This window comes from Cebidichthys violaceus, unplaced genomic scaffold, assembly GCF_023349555.1.
Source record: "Cebidichthys violaceus isolate CVI_PGR_0920_01 unplaced genomic scaffold, fCebVio1.0.p SCAF_20, whole genome shotgun sequence".
Classification (NCBI taxonomy): domain Eukaryota; kingdom Metazoa; phylum Chordata; class Actinopteri; order Perciformes; family Stichaeidae; genus Cebidichthys; species Cebidichthys violaceus.
In genome coordinates, this window is record NW_027176373.1 from 7,255,650 (window position 1) to 7,281,668 (window position 26,019).

The window sequence follows — 26,019 nt, forward strand, 5'->3', positions numbered from 1 at the left end:
TATGTCATTGTCAATATCATTCTTTCTCTGTACTTTTGTGTAATTATCGTGAACAAAATGGGGCCATAGTCAAGATGATTTGCAGCTTCTATCCCACAGCAGTGGCCGTTTACAGCAAGTGTTTTTTAAAATTATGACCACATTTTCCATAAACTGCTTTCTTTCACAAAGAATATCTTTATTTCTTCTGCTTGAGAGTTTTCATCTTTGCTTTACTGCGGAAGATAAACACACTCGATAAACATAGAGATTTAGCTGAGGGTCTTTTAAAATCTTCCCTTCTGCCTTTGTAAGAAAGCATTGTCCAGTGTGTGCAGGAAAAACACGGCCATTTTCTTGATTTGAATCTTGAACTGATCCATGAGGGTTTAATGAATTTAGAATTGCAGGCACAAAAATTTACTTATGGGATATCAGCTGCAAATGTCTCACAAGTCTGTCGACAAAAGCATTGAAAAATGTACCTCACAATGATTTCTTTTAATTGGGTGACAAAGGTCTTGAATGTTTTTTTTTCTTTTAATGAGTGAAAGTTGCAAGATCTAAAATTGAGAGCAATTCAATTGCCTCTCAACGACTCTCAACATGGCCGGCGTCTCACAGCTAATGCTGCTAACTACTAAAAGTAGAAACAACGGTGAAAGTGCTGACATAGCTAACAGTGTTTACTTGAGGGGAAACAAGAGGGTGGGTGCTACGCTTCCGCAACAACGCTGTCTTTCAGGATAGCAGTCGTAACTGCCGTATGAGGGCAATGCAGAGCAGCGGCCGAGAGCTAGTTAGTGGGGCACGCTCACATGCACAGACATTACACTAAAAGCACACACGGCACACACTATGTAAACAAAGAAGAGAGAAGCTCCAAATACAACACACACAAAGGGAGAGGACTTCATTCTCTGCTCAGATAAACAACGCTCCATTATATCTTTACATAGCAAATAGTTGTTTGCTGCTATATTAATGCTGAGAATATTAAAAACAGCTCCTCTAAGAAGTGCAGAAAAATATTTGGAGAGGGCAAGTGGGGACACAAGAGTTAGGTAACGATGAAAAAGAGGGTGGGTCAGGGTCAGCTGAAAAGGACAAGAATTTTGAGACGATACTGTCACTAAAATGAAAACCACCTGTGAATTTAAATCACTGAAGAAACCTGACTCTTCCCTGTAGCCTGGGACTGATCACACTGTCTTCGGGGAGGTTATATTTGTTCTGCAGAATCAGCTCCAAGTGAGACTCTCAGAAATTAGAAACTGTATCCAAATAAAACTGCCATATATTAACATTCACATGGGCACACACACACACACACACACACACACACACACACACACACACACACACACACACACACACACACAGAATGCAGCCGCACAAAAAGCACAAAGTAAACTGTGTCTTTTGGTACATTTCTGATAATATCCCTTAAGGTTTTGAGGACACACCATTCATTTGATTCCTATCAGGTTCAATCTGAAATCTTCTTGCTCGTTCCTTGCAAGCCAATCTCCCATTGCACTAATATCTCCCTCAGAGAACCACCACATCAGAGTGCGACAGACCTTTAGCATTAGCCAGGACAGAACAATGCTGGCATGTTCAGCAGTGGGGCACATGGACAGAATGAAAGAAGAAACAAGAGGAGCCACAAGCCATACAAAGGGTCTCGTTAAAGTCACAGCCACCTGCCATCCTTATTGGGCAGAAATCTTCACGGCAAATGGCTGGCTAATTTTCACAGGGAATCTGTTGCTTTCAGGGTGTTTGACATTTTTAAAACAACCCATGGACAAAATGCACAGTGAAATATTATTCCATTATTTTAGTAGTGTAAACAAGAACACCCTTGCGTTCCTTTGCGTTCAGTGTCAAGAGTTGCTTTTATGGTCACACTGAACATATGGTGCACACTGCGAGGTGCCCCAACAGTCATCAAAGAAGTTTCAGCGTGTGCTTATTGCAGTGGATCTAATGTTGTACAAATGAGACGGCCTGTTAGGCTTCCTCTCACACCTTAAGCCCCACATGGCACCCATATTTCCCCTCACACACACTCATGCACACGTATAAGGCTGCTTAGCATAGCACAATAAGCTCATAACTATCAAAGACGTCCATTTTTCAAACTCCTTCCTGTCTTTGTTGTCAGAATCCACCCCAGCTCTCTCTCTGATGTTCAGGAAATGAACCAGCCAGAGTGCAGGTGAGTGTGTTTGTGTAGCTAGTATCAGAGGCCAAGCTGGTAAATGTTATGAAGCTAAAAGCACCAATCAGCAATCACCTAAAGCAATAGCATGTGGTGAAAATCATGAGCACATAAATTTGAATTTCACGACCAAGAGAGTTGTGAGAAGAAGGAAAGAGAGATTTATGATTTTTCTTTTTGGTGAACAGTGGTTTCAAGAGTCAGGCGGCAACCTCCGCTTTTGAAAAGTGAAGCCAATGCAGAAGTAAACTTGGATTCTTTAACAACCATCAAGGGGTGTCTCCTCTGTTCGCAAAAATAAGTCAGATTGTAGAAGCCTATTAGAAAATACCTTACATCTCACTTAATTTATTACCTCAGTAAAGATTGTAAACGTGAGTTTATGGTCTAATTCGCTAGTTTCAACTCCTCTTCAATAAAGCATGTTGTTCATTTTGTAAATATGGTCCCACTTAGAGTAAAATACACAATAAAACAGGTGTGGCTGTGATTAACAGGTACCACAACATTTTCTAGTCTGAGTTTTGTCCGTGTTTTCATCTTGCAACTGTAACCCTTTCACTGTGTGTTTTTGGTTGATGAAAGTTAATTGTAACCGTTTTGATCACCTAAAAATTTCTCTTTCATGTGACGTCTGGTTGCAAAAAAACAACAAGATAGAGACGCCAAAAGTTTTGAGCTCGAGGTTTCAAAACGGCAGTCCACAAACTAATGGACGACGTCACACTGATCACGTCCACTTACAGTCGTCAGAGTCCCACTTTTGCTTCCAAAACCTACTAAAAGAGAAGTGAACTTCCTATTTGATTTGATAAAAAAAAGTTTATTTTGTGAATCCTAGTATTAGATTTCCTGGAAGCTGATCAGTAACAAAAATAAACTCTGTGGATGACCTCATGAGAGCACCTTAATGCATTGACTCTTTCAGCAATGACCCATTTACTGCTGAGATGATTCACGGGGATGTTATTCCTTTTGTAATTTATGCCACGATCACTGATAGAGCCAGAGCAGATTCTTTCTGTTTTGCATGATTTACATACCATCTGCATACAGGCTTTCTGAGTTTACCAGCACTCTGGATCCTTTGTCTTATAAATGATCTCCGACATGCCTTTGTATAATTTCAGGGCAAAAAAAGCATACTTAATATATCCATCATGTAATACAATTTCATCAGAAAACATTCCAAGCAAAAGTAGAAAAAGATGTGTGTCTTCTTCAATTGTTATCTTTAAAATATTGTGCTAGAGCTGTGACAAAGGCCTCATATTGTTTCTGTGGTGGATTGGAAGTATTGTGGCATTGTCAAGGAATGCATATTGAGGTTTCCAATTCAAATAATTTTTTCAGTTTTTGTGCATAAGAATGTTTTCATAGTTTATTTTCTTGTTTCTTTGAAAAATGTCCCACGTGCTATATCTATGTATTCCTGTAGTGTGTGTGTGGATATGTGACTCACTCTGTGTACACCAGTCTCTCAGCAGTCTGCCAGTTGATGGGAGTCACACTTAATACATTACATTAAAGACGAGAGGGATTCTTTTTTAAAATATTTTTAGTCATTAAAAGAACTAATTGTTGGGTTGAGTTGACTTTCACGACTTTCAACCACATACTCTATAATAAATTCAACTCTGGGCAGACAACTTGAGACAAGTTTGTTGGTCTCCAACACAGATGTGTGAGCTTGACGGAGTAAACGCATTTATGGCTATGTCAGCTTGTCATTACACCCATCTGATTAATAGTAAATGAGGAAGAGTCATCAGTTAGACATGTACAAATGGAGGTGATTAAATGTGAGGAATACATTTTTTTTCTTTCTTTGCGCAGCTTTTTAATGTTCTGTCTCATATAAAACCTCCTTCTTCTCCTCCTTATGCTTTTAAATAAACGCACACACTTGGACGTCACAGATACACACACAAACACACACACCAGCTGCCACCGTTCTCAGACCGTCACGTCTAATCTCAATCTTACTCTGTTTATTATTCCTTACAAGCAACTTCCACCCTCTCCATGGAAACACTCACTATCCCTGGCAATTTGCTGTCTAATCCGTCGTCAGATTGCACTAAAATAGTCCTGTGTATGGTGATTACAGAGTTCTGAAATCAGTGGTCACTGTGATGTGGACAGCCGGTGGGTATCCTGAGCTGTGCAGCAGATTTTCTGGTTGTGGTTGCACACACACCACCTTGCTTTTCCATTTAGGGCTATCTGTGTGTGCAGAGAATGATGGGAAACACAGTGACCACTCTGTCCCCATGTAAGCCCTGCGCATAACTGCCTCTATGGCACGGGCATGATGGTGTATGGTGTGTTTGAGTGTGTGTGTGTGTGTGTGTGTGTGTGTGTGTGTATGAAAGCTGCAGTAGTTAAATAATATACAATAAAAGCATGGAAGATTTGGTAATAAAAGAGTAGTTGCCTAGAAGAGAGATGAGCAAACCCCCACTTGCCACAACCTCAGTATCCCCAAATCCCTGCACTCCACACCCGACACACTTCACCAACATGAAACAGACTGCCTCTGCAAGGCACGGTGATATTTCAGAAGAAAGCATTAAGTCGTGCCTCTGAGGCAAACTACAATTAGGTTAAGAAAGGAGGGGAGCATCAGAGAGGGAAAAGACATTTTGAACAAAACTAAACCAAAAAGGAGAAGGGTGCCAGCTAGGGCCACGTGGGTTGTATAACAAATGACAGCACCCTCGAGCGTCCAGGTTTACAGAACTCTCTGACTTTGAGAGCAGGCAATATGGAGTCATGATGATGTCAACCTCATACTCAGAAGTGACCGTCATCTCACTGTTTGCCTGGGACCTTTACTGAAACACAGGGAACATGGAAATGAAGGTATGTGGATACAGACAAAGATGAGGAACTATTTTACACAGCTTGAGAGGATTGCATGTAGCCAAATTAACAACTTTTTTTTTTTCTCCAACAACTTAGTGTTGCGTGCCAACATCAGCGATCCCATTGTGCTCAGTAGTCCCTGTGCGATGTTATGCTGAAACCTCCACTAATCACACACGGTATAACTAATTATTAGAATGCAGTGTTGTGATATAAACAGATACAGGACACACAGAGGTGGAACTAAAACCACTCTTCTTGTCCTACAACACTAATTTGATCAAAGGGTGTCCCTGCCAAGATGTCAGAGTAATCTTTCAAAGCAGTTTTTCACATTTCCCGAACCATGCAACCGCATGTATTATATTCCCAAGCTCATATGGAAGTAGGCTTGCTGGGATAAAATGAAAAATTAGCTGCCACTGTTGGCTTTTTTGGACATTCATCGTGATCTCACTCATTTGCTATTATTTAAAAGAAAGATTGTGGAAGTAATAGCTGTTGCAAATGTTTAAATTACAGCAGTGCAGACCCAGATTTTTTTCTTTTCAGTCTATGGGTTGTGAGAAAATATTTTGGAGCATTTGCAAATATCTATACTGCAAATTGGAAAGCTCTGTATACTTTGTGTTGTGGTTTCACTATTCATAAACTTGTGGCGGTATGCATGCTAAAAAAACAAATGTTCAATAAAAGAGAAATATGGCAAAAAAATATGGCAAGAAAATTAGAGAATACCTCCCTTGTGGTGGGTAATCACTGGTAGCTCACACAGCTCTCTTTGTAAAGCCAAAGGCCTTTTTCCAAAAAACACCTCCCCATACTGTCGGCTCCAAGTGGCCTACCTGGACCTTGAATCGTGCAAAAGTAGTGTTTATGATTTCCTCACCAGTCAAAACGGTTTACAGAGAGCATTAAACAAATGTCATACATGCATCCAAAGTTTCTCTATGTCTGTCTTGAATCACAGCCAACGAGACTCTGCAGTTGTTGGTGGAAAATGCTCACAACTTGGCCTGGACCTTGCAGTGCTCTTTTTGTCTCTGAGAAATGAAGCATAATTGAATAAATATGTCACGTAGAAAGGGTGTTTAGATGGCAGACAAGGCACAGTAAATATTTGGGTCATGCTGACTGCCGAGCGGCCGGTGGATGAGAGAGTTAAAACCTCTGAGGAGGGAATCGCCGGTCAAAACACGGCATGAGCTTAGTGCAGTTTAGTCATGGTGTCACGAATATGCTTTCTGATTTCATGAATTTGTATTGTATAATATTGGCATCCTCTATAATTTTATACACTGCAACAGTATAACTACATTCAATGAGAATTGATGTCAAGCTATACTGATCATTATTACAAGAGTTTGTGTTATATACTTATATGTTTCGTCCTGAGTAAAAAAATAGAGAGACAAGAAAATTCAATCTAAAATTAAGTTTAGAGAGATAGTTTTCGGAAGAAGCACGACTAGCATTAACGAAACTCTGAATTTGAAAAACACACACCACATCATCAGTGGCTCCTGTCCGTCTCCAGCTCTTATCAGTGTGGAGTCTGGACTTAACCTTGTTAACCATGTTTACTATGCACCCAGGACTGTCTCAATGTGCTTATGAAATTACGTTTGTCTCTCTCTTCGTGAACCATTTAGTAAAAGGAGACCTTGGATGATGCAGACTGCACGGTCACATGCTAAAGGGTCGGACACGCACCGGTCACATCTCTACATCGGCGGAGATGTGCTCGATGAAGTAGAGATGAATGACCCCCTGTTTAGTGGTAAACACGCCTTGAATGCTCCAAAGTAGGTCTAGTTGAGAAACTCTGCAGTGCTGATGGGCTTTCAGAAGCAAAAGTAAATAAATCTTAGCTTGTTTTTTAGATTGTTGGAACAGCCTTTTGTGGGTTTTTATTTGGTCATTTCCCGCTCACGCAAGCTTTGTTAATGGCTGCAGCAGTTGAGGGAGCAGAGAGTCCTTTGTGCAGTCTAAAGCATTCAATATGCTTTTGAAAATGCATCCAATGATCAGCTCTCAGAAGAAATACTGTGTTTTTTAAAAATAACTGTGGCCTTAACTTCACTTGCTCTCCCTCTTTCTCCAAGTCTCTGCATACTTTCGTCACTCTGCCAAATTAGTTAAAACATCCTTATGATAAAATATGTGCTTAGTCGGAGCCTTTCCATCTCCTGGCCCTAATCCCTCTAAGAGCTCACACAGCCCTTCATAATGTAACCATGTTGTAACCTGTACTGTGTGTGGCACTGGTTGGGAATCCAGCAGTTGTCCTGCAGCGTGCAATTTATTGGGAAATAAATCTTAAACCATTCCAAAAAATAAACAACCAAACAAATTCAAAGCAGTGGGAGAAGACTAGTCTGGACATAAATCTCACACTAGAAGGGATGCAGAACATTCTCCAGCTTCTGCCCTGGCTCTAGCTACAGACAGCTGTGATTTTTGAGTGGCCTTAAGTTCCTCCTCTCTGATTCCAAGACGATAGGCAATGTTTTGAGAACACTGTATCAAAAAAACTTTGAATATAATCTATCAATTCCTTCTGTCTTAACGTAAACCTATACCCTGAACTTTACCCTCAACTGAAAAATAACAGCTTCTGCTTCAGGATAGTTTTGTGCTCTGTATTTTAAAGAGATATTCTATTTATTCAGTGTATAAGGGGTATTTAAAGGCCTCCTTGGAAAAGACAAGAAAACTGCACAAATTCAAATAAGCTGTGCTAATTTATTACCCAATGTTTGGGGATTTAACATGATTTAACAAGTTTCTTTCAGTGGTTGGAAAAGGCTGCTGGATTTGTTGCTAGCTGCTTTTGAGAATTAAAACGGGGTTGGTGTTAACCCCAAACATACAAAGTTCACAATTTTTTTCTACATCCACCAAATTATTACCCTAACCTGTCCTCAAACAGTGTTTGGCCGCAGTATGTACATTTGAACCACGTCTAGGTAACCTCTTCCAAATGAAAGCCATTCAATCATATGCTGCCCTATGATCCACTATGACGTACAAACTTTACAAATGTGAAGGGGTGGCAGGTCAAACTGGTCATGTGCTGAGGTGTGACGAGGCACCGAACAATATGGCATCCGTCGCAGGATGTGCTTCTATTCCGCCAGAGTCAAAGGTCAAAGCCTTGTTATCTTCCTGGGACAACACTTCGGTGCAACAATAAACAGGAAGCAGCTGATCAAGAAGGGCAACGTGAGGAACGACTTATCTCCCCCGACGCACTTGACCATCTCATCTTCCTCTTCCTCTGAAGTCCCTGACACACACTTTACAGGCTGACCCAAGGCTCAGACGTCCCATAACACACACACCACACGTATATACGTTAACAAAAGAGTAATTGTTGTCACATAAAGCTGCAAATCTTATTTTGGGGAACTACGGATGATCGGAAGGGAGGGGTGTGTGTGTGCCTGAGTTCTGAGAGTGAGAATGTGGTCCAGAACATTAACTTTTTGCATGCAAAGAAAGATCAGATTAGTGCAATTTAACAAACGAGCTCTGGGTAAAATAACACCCTTTATCATCTCTGTTAGTTTAACAACCTCCCCCCGCCTCAGACACACACAGAGACACACACACACACACACACACACACACACACACACACACACACACACACACACACACACACACACACACACACACATAGACTAGTTATCAAGTCACTCTAAATATGGAATCACGGTGGCACATTAATGGGCAAAATTTTATAACAGTTCCACGCAGCAACACATCTGGCTCGCAACACCCACTAAATCTGTCCCCATTTCTGCTGCTTTATGTGTGTGGTGAGTGAGCGAGGGTGGTGTGTAGAGGTGCGACTCACTCTTTCCCACGATGCTGTGCATCAGCAAGCCAGCAGCAGGGAAGGAAGCAAAGGGGGTGGAATGGCAAACACACACACACACACTTAGGAACCTCCTGTGCCCATAGTGCAGAAGCTGGCCAGTCGATGGGCTCATACAGGAAGTTCTCTGCTTTGGCTACTTCCTGTTTGCTAGACGCTTGTATTAGAAGCACAATGTGGGGTAGAGAAGCCTTTCAGCAGCTATTCACTACATTTAATGAACCAGTGTGAGAATACTCTAGTATTCTATAGCTGCTATAGCTGATTGTCCACTTTTGCACACTTGGTTTTAGTCACACTGACATTTTAGCTTTCCCTCACTTTATTCACATGGAATATTCCTTGATCAACACTATTTGCTATTACCACAATACACTGTAAAGTGTACTGTCATACATACAGTAGGTTTTATATTTTCAGTGTAACATAGATACATCTGCCCGGAAACAATTACAAAATATTTATGAAAAACAGTTATTTTAGTTCCATTAAACCCATGTTTCATGGTCGCCAAGTTTGTATATCAAGAACGCCCTGATTTAGTGGATCTGACTGCTTAGGGTATTTGCTTTGTAACAATAAAGCATTATAGAGGGAGGCAGGGAGGTGTCATGGCGAGGTAAATTAGCGAGGAGGGGAAGAGTGTGCAGAAGTGGAGGGTGCAGTCTGCAGGTGTTGTGTTGATATAAAGACATCGGGTGATGAAAAGAGAGAAAAAGAAGGAAAGAGAGTTAAATTAAGATTAAGATGCATCCTGTGGTTGACCAGTGGGATTACTGATTACTGCACCTTACAGAACTATGATAAGAGAACCCCCCCCCCCCCCCCCCCCCCAAATTGTATAAACCAGGATAACAGCTGGTAAATTATATTTCGTTAGAGAGCTATTAGAGTACAACAGAGGGAGAAAACCTCAGATGGATTATGAGCAATATATTTTCTCCATCATACAAAACCTGGAAGCTCATCACAGGAACTGTTTAATCTCCCACTCTACAGAGAGAGAAGGGGGGTGTTAAACCTGGACTGCTTCTTTCCTGTTTTCACTCTTTACCTCAAGATCGCTGCTCGATAAGGAAAAAGTTACGACCTTTATGCTTGAACGTATAAGATAAGCTTCTCAACAAATGTTCAGTTTAATGCTAGGAGGCCTTGTTCAGGTGGAGCTTGCCAAGTGGAAGCAGGCCATCCTCTGATGTAGAGCCTCTGAAGTTATAACAGTGCAGTCAGAGAAAGGCAGGTTTTAACATTTCTTTCAACTCCAAGCACTTTATGGAGGTGACGTAATTCAAGATAAGGATGAAACATGAAGCTCAGAATTAACAAAAATCTGCGCTGAGTGAAAAGAAATTTTAATGATGGATTTTGGAAAGTACTGTACTGTAGCAGTTACTTTAGGGGTGAGTGGCTGCCATGATGGTATCACAACTTATTTTATTTCAGGCATAATTTCCATTTGGATGTGGAACACTTTGTGTGATATCATTCTGCGAAGCTCTGGGGAAGTACTCTGAGCTCCTAATAACAATGCCCTTTTCCTGCTCTGTCATCCCTCGGTCTATTTATCCTCACAGTCCCTAAAATAGTCCAAATGCTGCACAGTACATACAGGCAGCTCACATAAACAATGCACATGTAGAAATCACTGAAATGGCTAAAAAGGTCTGGAGGAAACCACACATAACCAACAGGAAATGTGGTGCCAACACCCAAACAAAGTGGAAACACTGACTTTTTCCTTCTGTTGGGGGAACAAAATCAATTCTCTGCATTCAATACATCCAATTCCTAAATACTTAATTTTTGGTCCCCTTTTAGTGACATCTGCAGAAATACACAACGTAGTAGCTTTGAAAGACCAGCCAAAGTCATTGGGCCGGTGTGCGGTTGCATGGTAGGCAGGCTGGCCTCAGAGTAAAGTAAGCTATAATAATCTCCCTAAGAATACCCTGCAGGCACAGATGAAGACAAAATACAACTGTATTTGTCGCCAGTGGCAAAGGAAGGCACTTGAGAAAAAAAGACTAGAGAGAGTGCCCATGGTGTTATAGTGTGCTGAGTAGAGGTGAAGCAAGAACAATATTTCAATGTAGTTTTGTAATAATATGACAAGCTCCTTTCCAACGTGAAGATACAATTTGCAGGTAAAGTTAAGAAGTGTGTCATCTTTCTATATTTTTCATATTGTTAAGAAAGCCCTCAAAAGTTACTCTAACAGGAGTAAATTACTTGGGGATGGATTACAGTGCATTTGTAAATTCTACTGAATGAACATGTTAGAGGAAAACAAAGATGTATCAGGCTTTGGCTGCACAGGCAACACTTGTTTGCAAGATCATTGTTACTTTTGTTTTTTAATAGGATTTGTTGACAATAAGAAAAAATATAAAATATTGCCAGACTTTAAAACATTGAACTGTGAATAACAAGGGATCTTTGCTCACAAGAGCTCAAACTCTTTTTGAATGAAACCCTGGTAAATACCAGACAGCGATATTTTGGCCATGGGAAAGGAAGGTCTGATTAAGCCACCACTCTTTCCTTTCTTGGCACGCAGAGTCTCTTTGTGCAACTGTGACCTCATCCCATCCTGCCGCACAGGAAAGGTGGATCAGATAGCCGGGGCAGACACCTGCATGGACACAGGGTCGTATGCATGGTCGAGGGAGAAAGAGACAGAGTCAAGTGACAAAAAATGAGAAAGTTTGTGCAGTACTGTAAATTTGGACTTGCGTGTCAGGAAAAGGACTGAATCCCGAGAGATGAAGTGATAACAGTTGAATGAAATAAAACATGGTGGAAAGAGACACATTAAGCCGTTTTATGGGTGGAGCTGCCAGGATATACAGAGCTAGGATATTGTGTTGCTTGCCAGTCAAGGGGTTTCCTTTCAGGCACATTCCCAGAGGATTTTTGCAGAGAGGAGGAATACATGTTATGTTACATTTCTCACCATATATTTCTTTTTCAGTGATGAAATCTTAAAATGAGTTTCAGTCCACAGCACATGCAAACATGCCAAATTTGGCTAATTTGCTGCTTTGATTCACATCACAGTCCTGTCAACTGTGTGTGTTTGCATAGGAACAAAAGAGAAACACAGCCAACAAGTCCAATCATACAGCCAATATAGACAGGCCCCTCCAGTAGCTCCTAACGATGCATTTCCAATTGACCTTACAGCTTCTAGTTGTTAGTTAATCACCTTGCCACACTTATTTTAATGTTGTGTTAGAGGTGACCATACTGTAGGTCCATGATAATTCAAACGTCTATAGATTATCAGATGATGCTAGAAAGGCCAAAAATAAGTAATTTCTAAAGGGTCTCTGGGAATTTACAACTCTGTGACTGCTGCTTTAATCAGTTCTGTTATGAATGCATGGGGTTGGAATAAAAACAAGGCTCGTCTAACACTTGACAGACTATAAATCTAGGAGGTGTGCTAAAGGTTTGAAATGTGGACTGGAGTTATCATGGTGAGGCTGTGGATTTTGAGGTTAGAGGGAAGAACTGACAAACAGGATGGACACAGGAGCCAAAGAAATCCTTTGACAGTACTCCATGTTCATGATTTATGTCTGTACTATCCGTGTGTGCGAGTGTATGTGTATGTGTGTGTGTGTGTGTGTGTGTGTATGCGTTTGAGTATGACAGAGAGAGATTTTACACTTATTAATGTGTGCGGCAACAATATAAATCTTGTGGTGGTCTCCTCCATCGTGGGGAGCCCCACCAAAAGTGTCACTCCTCAGCCATGTGCAATTGGTTAAAGATGTGTATTTGCAACTCTGTGGCAAGTGTTCACACAACAACATCGATGCAGAATAAATTCACTCACACACACATGCAGCGCAGTTGCTCAGATGCAAACACACAAGAACAAATGCAGACTCTAGAAGAATAAGGACAAACGTGAGACGTGAGCAAGAGGAGTATTTAGCTTGGAAGGGAATCTGGGAGCTTGTTTCACCAGGAAAAGGTGTATTTATTTATTTATCTATTTAATATGGTAAATACATATTCAAATTGATCAACATGTGTCTTTAAAAAAAGCACATACTATTCTCAATTAATCACAACGTTTAAGCTGTCAGGTATCTGTAGCCAACCAGACCTTTTCGCAAGCAACAAATATTTCCAAAGACATGTAAAGTACAGTCCTCATAACTCACAACCAACAGGGGCAACTGCACAAACAACTGGTGGATTGTTTTCTATCTCGACATGAATTGGATTTTAAATGTTACCCTTTGCTATGTTTTATTAAAAATGCAAGTGTATCTGGGTCATGGGGTTCAGTCCAGAGGTGAGAACCAACAGGTGAGAATAGGAGTTGATTACACGATGTATCCTCTGCAATCTTATAACACATGCCATCATCCTAAGGGAACTTGTTATGATAACAACAAAGGACAGTAATATAATATATTAGATATTGAATGTTGATAATTATGTTGCTGGCTTGTTAAGGATGACTGTTATACAAATATTGTTAATAACATATCTTAAAAAAACCAAACTTTAATACAATAGACATTTACATTACATACATGAAATTTGACTTGTCCATTTTACCCACCCTAAGCATTTTTAGAAAAGTGTGCTGCTGTGAAGCGCCAGGTGAGCAACTTGGGGTTCAATGTCTTGCTCAAAGACACGTCAACATGCGGACAGTAGGAGCCAGGGATCGAACTTGCAATCCTGTGGTTGTAGGACGACCCTCTCTACCTCATGTGCCACAGCAAGATAGCGAAGATCAAATTGTACCGACATTAGATTGGAAAAGGTAGAGCTGTCAAAATAAAGTGCACAAAAAACTCCACAGTTGCCCAATCTATGACAAAGCCAAATATATTTTGAAGTCAGTATTGAATTTCAATTGTAGTGAAGTACTGTATATAGGCTTCACAAAATAATTTAAGAGCCGTATTTACTGTGTGTTAACACATTTAATTGTTTTATGAATTATTATTGAAAGGTTGAGAACATGAGTTGTATCTCAAGGACTACCCGCCAGTGGTCTTCATATTTTAAGAGACATTTTGATGTGTCTATTGATGGCTTTGTCTCCTCTCAAGCATCATTTATGTATGGCGTACCACAGGGCTCCATTCTAGGACCACTTTTATTGTCCCTTTTTAACTCCTTTTGGGCCACAATATCAAAAGCATGATGTTTCATTTCATTGTTATACAGATGATACTCAACTGCATTACTTGTCCTGCAAACCATCAAATTTAGCTAAGTTATCTTCCATGCGTAATTGTCAAGCTGTGATTAAGGATTGGCTGGCTGAAATCTTTCTTCAGCTTAAATCTTCTAAAACGGAAATTCTCATTATAGGCCCTGAGCTCATTTATGAACAAGTTTTGCCTGCTTTTGCCACTCCAGCTCAACATGTTATACTTGTTGTTAAGAACGTTGGTATTATTTTTGATCACAAACTCAGTTGCTAGTCCCATGTTTAAAGGCTTGCTCAGTGGTGTTTCTTACACTTGAGAAATATCTCAGATCTTTTGTTACACTAGAGATAGAGTGATTCATGCGTGTATCACTTCTTGTCTGGATTATTGTAAAGCCGTGTTCATTTTACGAGGTACCACATGACACTAATACTGCCATGACAGATGGTTCTATCTCCAAGTGACCACTGTCAAAAATGATGAGGAAACAGGGAGTTTATGTTTTCTTGTCTTTAATAGATCATTACTTTCTGTATTCACCACTAACCAAACAGTCTTTTGTGTCTCCTGCAGAATTAAGTGAGCCTGAATGCATACGGTATGGTCACCATGTCATGGTCAATGTGGGTAAATGTAGACACTTACTGGTGAAAGTGTAAATGCACCATTCCCCTCCACTGACTGCAATATAATCGGGCATGTGCTCTTCCAAAGCATGAGGGGATGGATTGATTGCTGTCCTTGGCAACCGCCTCCAGAAACCACCCACAGACCCCTCCCCATGTTCACACCCCCCACCCCCAGACCATCGCTCCCTCCTCCACACCGCCTCCTCTGCTCTGGTTCAACAATGCAGGTAGAGGCTTGACCTAAAATCTGGGGTGATAAATGACTGCCATCTTGCTGACGCTAGCAGTCCAAAGGGTGTGTGTCTGAACCTTGACCAAGCCTGCTCTGCTGTTTCCTCTCCTAGATTATAGCTGTGGAATTTTACAGTCACATATCTCAAATTTAATTGATCCAACTTCAATATTAAGGCTACTATAATATATCCATGTCTAATTAAAAGTTGCCAAAATATTTAATAAATTCTATATGAAAAATAATTATACAGGCATGTGTTGTAAAATGTGCTGGTGATAAACTCTTGAATGAACAGTGTAATTCATCTTATGGCCATGTTCATACAGATTTCATGAAACATTATACCATGTGATTTGCTTTTAATAGCTACTTTAACTTGAAATATGAATATTTACATACGGATAGTACAAAAGTATAGTATAGTATAGTATAAAATAAAATAATAAAAGTAGTATAAGCCTCCCATCCAAAATGCAGCCTATAATTAGGCTCTTTTCTTATGATTCTTCAGTAGTTATAAAATATTTGCAGTGGCTGTGGTTTGCTGTCCTGGCCCACAGCGGCATCTTGGAAGCATAGCACCAACCCTCCGGATACCCTCCAAGTAAACACTGTTAGCTCTGTCAGCACTATTGCCGTCGTTTGCACTGCTCGCGCTGTTAGCTGCAAACTAGCTGCTGGCAGCCTACACGATCTGTTTTGAGAACCATTGAGAATACTTGATTGTTCATAGGGACTTTTTGGGGAGGTTTTAACACGTGTGTAGTATCCCTTTAAATCATATCATATTATTAAGTCCCCACGAAGAAGGAAATAGAAATAATGCTGTTAATGACTCATTTCCATTCATAATGTGCCATGCTGAGCTAAACTCCTCTTTTGATCAGGCATGGTGCGCTGCGCTCTTTTGTTTCAAAGACTACTTCCACTGAACGGAGCTGGGGGGCACCAAAGGCTGCTCTCCAATCTCCTTTCTCCACTGTATTCCACAGCCTCCCTCTCCTCCCTTTTGTGTAGAGTACCCGAATAAATTAGCAACCCCAGTCGGTAATGGGAGGAGGAGGAGGAGAGTAGGGGGGCTGGGCCTTGTGGCGGAGGAGTTGGCTTTCAGTCGGTGAGGTGCACGGTCCATGAAGCGGCTCCGCTTTAGCGCGCACACACACACACACACACACACGCACACACATACACGCGCCGTGTCTGAGTGACTGGATGCTGAGAGAGAGAAAACGAGGAGAGAAACATTTAAGATCAACGAGAGAGAAGAGCATTGCGGGGCCACATACGGCTCCTTTCTTCTGCAGACGGCAAAGAAACCGTAGAGCTTTGCAGCTGATCGAAACGCGCTCACCTGACACGGGGACGGAGACGGAAAAAAAGATCCTCCACTGGAGGAGTAAACCAACCTACCGGTCTACCAGATTAGCAAATTTGTGGAATTAGCTCAACTGTCATTTTTGTGGATATTATGTAAAAAGAAAAAAAAAGAAGAAGAAAAAAGCCCGGTCCAGCTGGCCAGCACGGCTCCATTGAAGATTTTGTCCCGGAGGATTGTCTGTCGTTGAGGGGGAATTGGAGACCGTTTGCATACTAATCAGTTTTTGAGGGGATATCCAGAGCGTACATCCAGAGCTGCGGAGTGAGTCAGATGAATGTAAGTGACAGCTCCTTTATTCTTATCCTCTCTGTTCACTATTACATCTGATCAGTAAGGGATGCAGTTGGAGAAATTAGCTCTTCTGGTCTTCCGTATAGAGGGGTGCACCCTGCATCTGCACCTTGCATGGTTGAGCTGGTAGCTGGTCCCGGCTGTGCTGAGATATGGGGAGACCATGCTAAAGGGGCTACAATAGTAGGCTATTATACAAGATCAATGGATCATGGTGATGCAGCAGCCTCATATTGATTATTGATCCCCATCCACAGCTAAACCAGCTGAACAGCCAGGTTGGAAAAAGAGAAAAGAGTGGAGCCCCTTTCAAAATATATGCTAAACATGAAAGCGAGGTTGGTCTGGTAGGCCAGCTTCTTATGTCTTATGGAACTATTTGATGATAGTAAGTCAGTGGTTTCCTACTCAGGTTTTTTTTTTTAGCTTAGAGCGAATACCCTTTGTTTTGGAGGGAGTACAGAACCACTTAAAGGGAAACACCATGATGTGCACAAAGTGGGCCAGCACACTTTGGACTGTTTCCTGAGGAGAACAACTGATGTGACAGTGAAGAGATTTAAGAAGACTGTGAGGCGTCACTAGTGGAGAGAATTTGAAGTATCCCACTGTTGTGCCCCAAAACCATTAGCTACAGCCGAGCGTGCTCTGTTGATGATGGTGTGGTTTCCACTTTTATGTATGATTATGAAAACAGAACCAAAAAAAACGCAGAGGGACTATCTCACTATACGATAAAGACTGTAGGCTATCACATGTTATAAAAAAACTAAAATAACAAGTCCAAGAGGATGTCAGGTAGTTTTAATATCCAGAAAATACATTCTGACACAATTGAAATATTTTTTAAACATCAAGTGTATTTATAGCAGCCAGTTCTGTCCATATATGTTTACATGGCCAAAAGCTAAAAATGGGAACCCAGGGGCATATTTAAGTTTCTAACCACAATAGTTATTCCAGTCATATCTGGTGTCTGCTGGCATCCACAGCTCCTGGTTTTCTGCTGTAAGGAGGGATACGGATCTTTGCATTATTACACTATCCACTTACATGGTCTCATGTGCTCCAGCTCTGCAGCACACTGGCCTCAGCCTCTGGTCCGCACACAACCAGTAACAGTTTGGTTTCTTGCAGAGCGACGAGGCGTGCAGCAAGACATTTTCTAACAGGAACCATATGGATATCTTTTGGTGCGGCTGCATCGGGTAGAGCTTATGTTTGTGCAAACAACTTATAATTACTACAGGAGCAGTTACAATAGTGACAATTAAGCATTTCTAGAGAGTTTAGTTATATCTTTATTTTGGCAGTCATAAGGTAGATTTTTAGAGGATGAAATTATAAAAAGGAAGGATTACAAGTTTGTGCCTAGACGGTCATTTAATATGTCCTTGGGGTCGCAGCTGATGTGTCCACTTTGAGGCCTAAACATCCCCGTAAAATATGTTTTCATTCATCTTCAATTCATTTACAAGAAGAGCTGTGATCATTTATGCTACTCCCATTACTTCCTGTCTATCTAACACTGCCTACAACAAGCGAAACCTGTCAAGGCAGAGAGGTCTATTCATTCAGCGAAGTGTCAAGTCTTTTTGTAAAGCTTATCAACAAAGTAAACAGTCAGCTGTTTACCTTGCACTTCATGTTGTTCTATGCAGCTGGATGGATGAGCGTGATACTGACTCTGCCAGGGTCAGGGGATTCTCATCAGGGCTGTGTTCAAAATACATGCTCTCCTAAGACAACAGCATCTGCTGAAAGACTTTATATTAAAATTTTGGGGGGAGGTGACCTCCAACCCCCATTCCCTTCATTGTATATGGGATTATTGGGGGTGCATGTTGGCAGAAATGTGACATCTAACTTGGCTTGGTTTCTGCATCTTATTCTACTACTTGTAATGTGATAATGCTACATCGGAATCATGCTGACATACGGGCCAATATTGATAAATCTCTGTTTAAAACTTTAATCAAAGTTGCCTTTTTTTCAAGATGAAATATAATACCACCACCCACAGTCTTTAAATTCCTTTTTGTTTACTCTAATGGGATTACTTTAGGGAATGTCCAAGTTGAGGTTTTATTCTTCTGCAAATCTCAAGTAATCTTGAGAGTTTACTTTAAACTCTGGAGATATACAGTGTAATCAAACTGCGCATTCGCCACCCACATTGACACTGAAATCCTGCTTGTACTCCCAAAGAACCCACATAAGAAGAGAATGTCATCTTTTTGAGTCAAGTTTCATTATGTGCATGATTATATCCTATAACCCAGAGTGTCTGAATTGTTAATTAAGAAGACAAAGTCACCCTGCGTACCATATTGCAGAGAAAACTGTAGAGAGTGAAGGGTTTTGTGTAATATCTGTTTCAGCTCATCAACTCAAGTCATGGAGTGCTGCCAACACAGAAAGAGAGTGAGGGGAAAAACCAGAAAGCATCTTCCCACCCAAATGTTGCAGCTCAAACAAAGATCTGTCTAATTGTATTCCAGAACTGTTTTTTCCTGGGTTTTGTTTTCTGCGCTTGGGAAAGTACAAATATTGGAAAGTGACTCAGAGGGTCTGTGTTGGTGTCTTTATTTACATCTCAGACCACCGTTTTTAGACATAACATCAACCAAAGACTCCATTTTGAGGGGATTTCATGTAATTTATGTTTATTAGGCAGCATGTGAACTTATCTTCGGTTTCCTCTAAAGCCACTTCTGTTTGCGTCAGCCATCCACAGCAGGGCCAGGCAGTTATTAATAGCTTCAGTAGTAGAGTCATAAAATAAGATTCCCATTGATAAGGAATCCCCTTTGCTGATTGCTCCACATTTTATTAACTTTACCCTCAGGGCCTATTGGTTGCCATGGCAGCTACAATCGCCAAGTCTGCCATCTTGTTGTGATTACAATCGAGAAATTGAATTACACTATTGTAACATTTGAGCTGTGTGTGTGCTTACATGCAGAGAAAGCGGTTCCCAAATTGACATTGGAATTAAAATACGGCTGTATCAGGTTGCTTTTAATGAGCTTTCCTTTAAGCTTATCGATGCATTAGTGGAATTTCTTCGATGAGTATTAAAGATTGAACAAAGATAAAAGCATCGGACTGAAATTTTATAATTACATTTTTGCTAGCCCCCTAGTTCTCCAGCAGTTACCATCCTTGCTTCTTCAATGTTTCATTTTTGCTGCTGCAACTTTGGGAGATAATGTTTGAAATTCTTACAGTGTACTTTCGGTAGTCTTCCCACTGGGGAAATAGAGATCTTACCTTCCTACTTACAGTATGAAGACCCATTTATCTGCTGCTCTGGAGAAGATATTACTGTATGACTGCCTCAACCAATCAAAGGAAATGACTGGACTCTCCCGTCAGACACAGAATGATTGACTAGCTGGAGTTTTCAGATGGTGCAATTCCATTTTTGTTTGTTCTGAGGCCCAGTTTTGAAGTAACCATGAGTATCTGGTCAGCTGAATGGGAAGGACGGCAGACACTGACTGAATAAAAAAAAAAAATCTTCACAGTTCAGAGAAGTAGGTGCTGTCTGGAAGGCTATGAGAAGACTGCTTTTTGGACTAGTTCTGCTGTTCTTCCAAAATACAAAGTTTCAAACCTCTCCACTTGCTACATTATAATCTTCAAATTTGACAAACAGACGTTGATCCAAACAGCCCAGCGTAGCAAGACCAGGCCTTTAGATTCAGATCGGGGATAATGACTGCTGGAAATGGGTTGTTATGTTCCTGGAGGAAGCTGCAGATGGAAGTCCTCTTAAGCTTGGTGTTGTCTCGAGTTTCCCCATCCTGCGCTTCTCTGCCGTAGGTTGGAACAGTGACACCGGCTCCCGACTGCCAAAGTGTGGCTAGATCGTTTGAATTCTGGGTTCCTCGTAGTTGCAGTAGATGGATGGAAGAAGTGAGTTTGCTTCTGTGCATGAATGTTTGCACGTGAGCAAGTGTGTGGTCGTTGGATAGACCTGTGTCGTTGATGGAGAAATCTCATTTTGGCTGCAACTAATGACGATTTCATCATCAGTCAATCTCTCAATTATTATGATTTTTACTTATAGATGAACTGTTTACTCTTTAAAATATAAAAATCAGCATTGATAAATGATTTAATTGTTGTTGATTAATTTGATGTCCATCCACTAATTGATAAATTGACTAGCTGTTGCAGCACTGTATCCTAGTGTGTTCTATGCCAGCAGAGACATTCCTTCTCGGATCTCTTTATTGATTCTTGCCCTGTTGAGGGAACGACTAATGCAGGCATGTGTGTGCAGTATATGCACACACATGTTTCTGAATGAAGTGATGTATTAATTTCATTAGTCACATGAAGAGATGAATGTGGGAATTGCTCTGAGCGAAGATGAATGAAATGTGGTAACTGCTGCCCATCTGGGTGCATGATGGATGAGAAGTGTCTAAGCTCTGAGGCTAGAACTGAGAGAGGAAGAGAGAGCCTGTCTGTGGAGAGTCTCATGTGTTTTTAATGATGTAAGTGAGATGATCTGAGCTTCTGGTACATCAAACATTTGCACCGAGCTGAGCACTGCATGTAGGGCACCGCAGCTCAGGTAGTGCAACGTGTTTTGCAAGTTAAGGGATTCAGAGACTGGATGTGTGTGAGACAAAAGGAGACAAAAGAAAAAGTTGGCTCGAGAAGAAATACGTTTTTGAAAAGCAGTGGCCTTTAGGAAGATCACAAATGTTATTCTGTGTTGTTTGCCATTGATTCGGAGCAAAAGAGATCAGTCCTTAAGTACATTTTTCATTTGTAGCCTCAAACCCATCAATCACATGATTTCATTGCATCATTATTAACTGATGAGTATTGATGTCTGTTTAACTCTGTAGAGCAAATGAAAACAAAGACAGACAGACTTAATTCCCAGGCTTACCACAAGAAATATAATGGCGTAACATGATACAAAGGCATTCTCTTGGAGAACAGCTGTTGGCGCGCCACTAACCCGAAAGTTGATGGAGAATTTATTAGCTAATAAGCTAAGTCGCCGTCACATATTCTGATTATGGATTTTGATAGTTTTTTAGATATGTCAACCAAAGAAGAACCAAATTCCTAGTACCTCCCAGTGAAATTAAGTCTGTAGCATTTCTTTTAGGAAGATACCGGCCTACTTTCACCCTACAAATGTTTTGCTCTGTTAGCTGGCAAACTCTTCAACAACACTTTTTATCACTTTGATTAATGTTTGTGTTTTCTGATACAATAACATAACCTCATATAACTTTCTGCCTTAGGCCATGTCGCTGATTATTTCATCGGGTGGAATGTGGAAAAAGATTAAAGTGTGTGCTTGCCCGTGTGTGTGAGCGTGTGTTTAAGTTACAAGAGGGGTCTTCGGTTTCCCTGCTTCGGATCCTGTTTTGTCTATCAGAGTGTTTTGACTTTTAACTTTTCCTCTGTTCGTTCATTATATATATATATATGAATGGGTTAAGTAGGGTAAAGGTTGGGGTTAGGCATTTAGGGTTAGGATGACCCTACAGGGGATTAAAGTAAGTGAAGTGTGTGTGGGTACCAGCACTAAACAATCATGCCCATAATTCAAACAAATGATTTGGCAAATATTGCAAACACAATTTAAATCAACTCCAGAGTGGTTAGTGTTTATTTGTATTGCATTCACATCATATTAATATCTGAATGTTATGATTGCCATGCATACACAGACTACACTTAACATACTCACACATGCACACTGTCTGATAATACTCTACTTATACTTACCAATAACAAATCACCTAAATAACTAGCAAATAAATAACCCAAACTGTGTGTATGCTAGAACTCAAATGAGTAGAGAAATAGTTTGTTTCAGCCACTGTCAGGGTACTTATCTCAGTTTTACCAATGAGGTAATGATGTTTGACAGAGTCATGGACTTGGTTCGACTCAAAAACTTGCCCTGTTGGGATATCAAACATACTCTGATGGGGAGCAGCGATGTTTGCTGGTAGATGGCAGCTGCTCCTTCACCTTCAGGAATATCCCACCATGCACATCATTTTTTTGTTGTTTTTTTATCCTGCTGACCATGTAGGCCCACTCTTTGTTTTTGTAATATTAACTACTCTTTGAATATCCACCCACTTTCTCCATTTTTCTTTTAAAATGATTAGTCATAAACACACCCAGACACACACATTCATCAGAGAAGCAAAACTCACTGCACATTCACTTGGCAGTGTGGCCTTGAAGGTTGAGGGGTAAGTGAATCACCTCCGGCTGTGTTTTCACTTGCTCCTTGGCTTCATTGACGGTCCAGAGGGTACATTATTTATGTGGGTGCGTGTGAGGCTGCATGCATGTGTGTGTGATTCAGCACTCACTCAAACTATGGTTAACTTCTTCTTCTTCTTCTTTCTGTCTCTGTCACTGTCGCAATGTTTTTTTTTTTTTTTTAAGGAAACCTCATTCAGAATCAAACTTTTCCTCAGTATCTCTAGTTCCACTTCTTCCTCAGTTCCTTCCATCTCTGACTGTGTCGTTCTCTTTCTCCTTCTTGCCTGTCGGCCAGTAAAATCTAGGACGTTTTGTCACAGGGGAGCTAGTGCAGTTTGTAAGTGTGTGTGACTGTATTCCAGCTTGACATCTTCTGTGTGGGTAAATAAACAAATCTGAGTCATCACACCAGCTCTGAACTGTCATGCTGCTGCTGCAGAGTCTTATTTTTCACCAGCTATTATCCCTATGGAGTTAAGTAAGTACGTATGTTAGTGGAGAGATGCAAAGATATAAGTGTAACATGCCTATTTTAAGATTTTGACGCAGCAGCACAGTGAATTGAGACTGATTTGATAACATCAACCAGACATGACTTGTAATAGTGCTACACTACAGAATAAATTAGTCAAATATGGCTCAATACCTGTTGATAGTTTTGATGCTAGGTAAGATTAGGATGCAACATACCAATAATTATTTTATTGAATAATATATTAAATATCACTGACCCCAACATGAGGACACATATTGTTCAACCAAGTCTGTTTTTTAACCACATTTTCATGGCATCGTTTCACATCCAAACGAGAGCATGGAGCCAAACCACTCTCCAATACCTTTGGATTGGAACAAAAATAATAATCACATGCAAGCAACATTCACTTCCTAATCATAGAATAAGATTACAATCTCTTAAAACACTGCAATATGGAAACAAAGTGTGGACTTGAGCCTCAAACTCTCAGTCTCAGTAGGCTCCTGGCACAGAGGATTGCTTTTGCTCTCTGTGAACTGACTACTCTCTGCGATGACGTGCCCCCCCCCCCCCCCCCCCCCCCCCCTCTCTGCAGCCCCACTGATGTCACTGACATGGACATTTATGTAGGAAATAAGTAATAAAATAAAACTCCAGAGCAACATTTCATGGATAGAATTAAAAACAAAGGTTTTCACAGAGCTGAGGTAAACTGGGAACAATGTTACAGCTTGGTTCCTGAGTACTTGGCTTTCAAATCACTACTGACTTACATAAGAGAAATTAGGAAACACATTAAAAGAAAACTTGATCAGACTTGAAAAAACAATGTATCAAAAGACTTGTGATGATACAGTACATCAACTGGATGAAATCTGAACCTCTGATCAGTTCTACCGACTTCTCTGTCACGTTCCCTGTTACAGAATGTATTTGACAGTATTTGTTTCAGATTAACCGATTAAGCTGCAGCTCAGAGTAACCAAGGAACTGGTCCTCACTTCATCATGATTAATTCAAACGTACTCACAAACCAGATACGTAGGCTGTGTTTCACAGGTTGTGAGAGCTTTTATGGCTGCAGGCTTCCCTTGGGTGAGGTAAGCCACTTGAATGATACAGTCATGAACTCTCTCGCCACATAGTAGAATTAATATTAATTGTGCTGTGATGCAGCACATGCATGTATATTTCAGTGTGTGTGTGTAACTGTCCAGACAGTGGACGTCTGGCTGTCTGAGAGGCTGGTGCTAAGATATACTTAAGATTCTGTTTTGATAGTCAGCTATAGAAATAAATTGAAACTGATATCCACCTTTAGTGTAGTCTGGAATGGAGGAAAAAGTCAAAGTGGAACTGAGGAAGCATAGGTATATGTGCATAGAAAGGGACTTAAATACACACACACACACACACATTAATGCTCACAGTGCTGAGACAGCTGAGCTGGTGACAGCTGGGTTTGGTAATGGGACGTCTATATCAAGAAATCCAGGGAAAGGCGACTCAAAGGGGAGACGGGGGTCAGAGTTGTCGTCCCCCTAAACACACACACAACCCAAACGACATGAATACTGAGAAGCAAAGCATTCCTCCATCCTCTACCCCCACACCAGACTCTCAACCCTCCCTCCCTCTTTCCACAAAGCGTTTTACCGCTGCAGCCTGTTTCACCACAACCAGGTCCAATCTTTCATTCTCAGTCATTTAAAGTGTTGGTGTTGCTCTAGCCACCCTGTAATTGTACACTTGTTGAGAAGTGCTTTTGTATGCTTTTAAATGGCACCAGAACTACAGCAATCTAGTATCTTAACACCATATAGAGCACATGCATGACATGGATTGCAAAACAAAAAGAGAAAATTCCTCCATAAATCAGACTTTAAAAGGCAAGGTTGTATATAGTGTCTGTTTTTACGGCAGTCATACTGTATTTCTAATCTCAACTTGTATATTTCACTTTGACAGCTTCTTCCTTTATTCTTTCCCCTGTCTGGCTTTACTGTCAATCACAGGACCTTACCAATGTTTGTTGTGGGTGGCACAGAAGCAGTTTCAGGGCTCAATGAGTGGCTGCCAACTATCAACAGCCAATGCCAGACCTCTCAACCGCTGAGGAACTATTGCAATCCTGAGCTGTTCCATCAAAGCACAAGAAACATGGCTGAGATAGAGGCGGTATTGAGTGGCCGTTCTTTACTTGGAACTTCGTGACTTTTGGTCCTGTTTAGCTTGGCCCACGGGTAGCTATGGCGTGCCCTACTCGATCTGCTAAATCCATTAGAGGAGACGGACGGAGGAAAGGAGGAGGGATGGACATGGGAGGGATAGGGAGATAGTGAGGCCTGTTTAGAATTGGCACTGCATAGGGAAAAACTGTTCCACACAACTGAGATACTGCAGTGTGAACACACTCGCACACATCCTCAAACATATACTGTAGTACTTTAAATGGTTACATCCTATAGAAAACAATATGGTTTTCTATTATATGGTAGCAGCACTTAAGAGTGGAGGCCCATGTATTTGAGGCTTTGAGGCTTGCATACACCAGAGGCAGATTATGGGGTCACAATGCCAGATAAAATGTGGCTGAGACTGCAT

The 26,019-nt window shown here is 40.9% G+C and overlaps 1 protein-coding gene across 1 annotated transcript in view; it reads left to right on the forward strand.

Moving 5' to 3' along the window:
- Positions 1–16,094: 16,094 nt before the first annotated feature.
- Positions 16,095–26,019, forward strand: part of dchs1b (dachsous cadherin-related 1b) — an 80,448-nt gene continuing 70,523 nt past the window's right edge. Inside the window, exon 1 of the mRNA XM_068715960.1 lies at positions 16,095–16,661. The gene's annotated coding sequence lies outside the window, so the exon portion shown is untranslated. The remainder of the gene's footprint in view (positions 16,662–26,019) is intronic.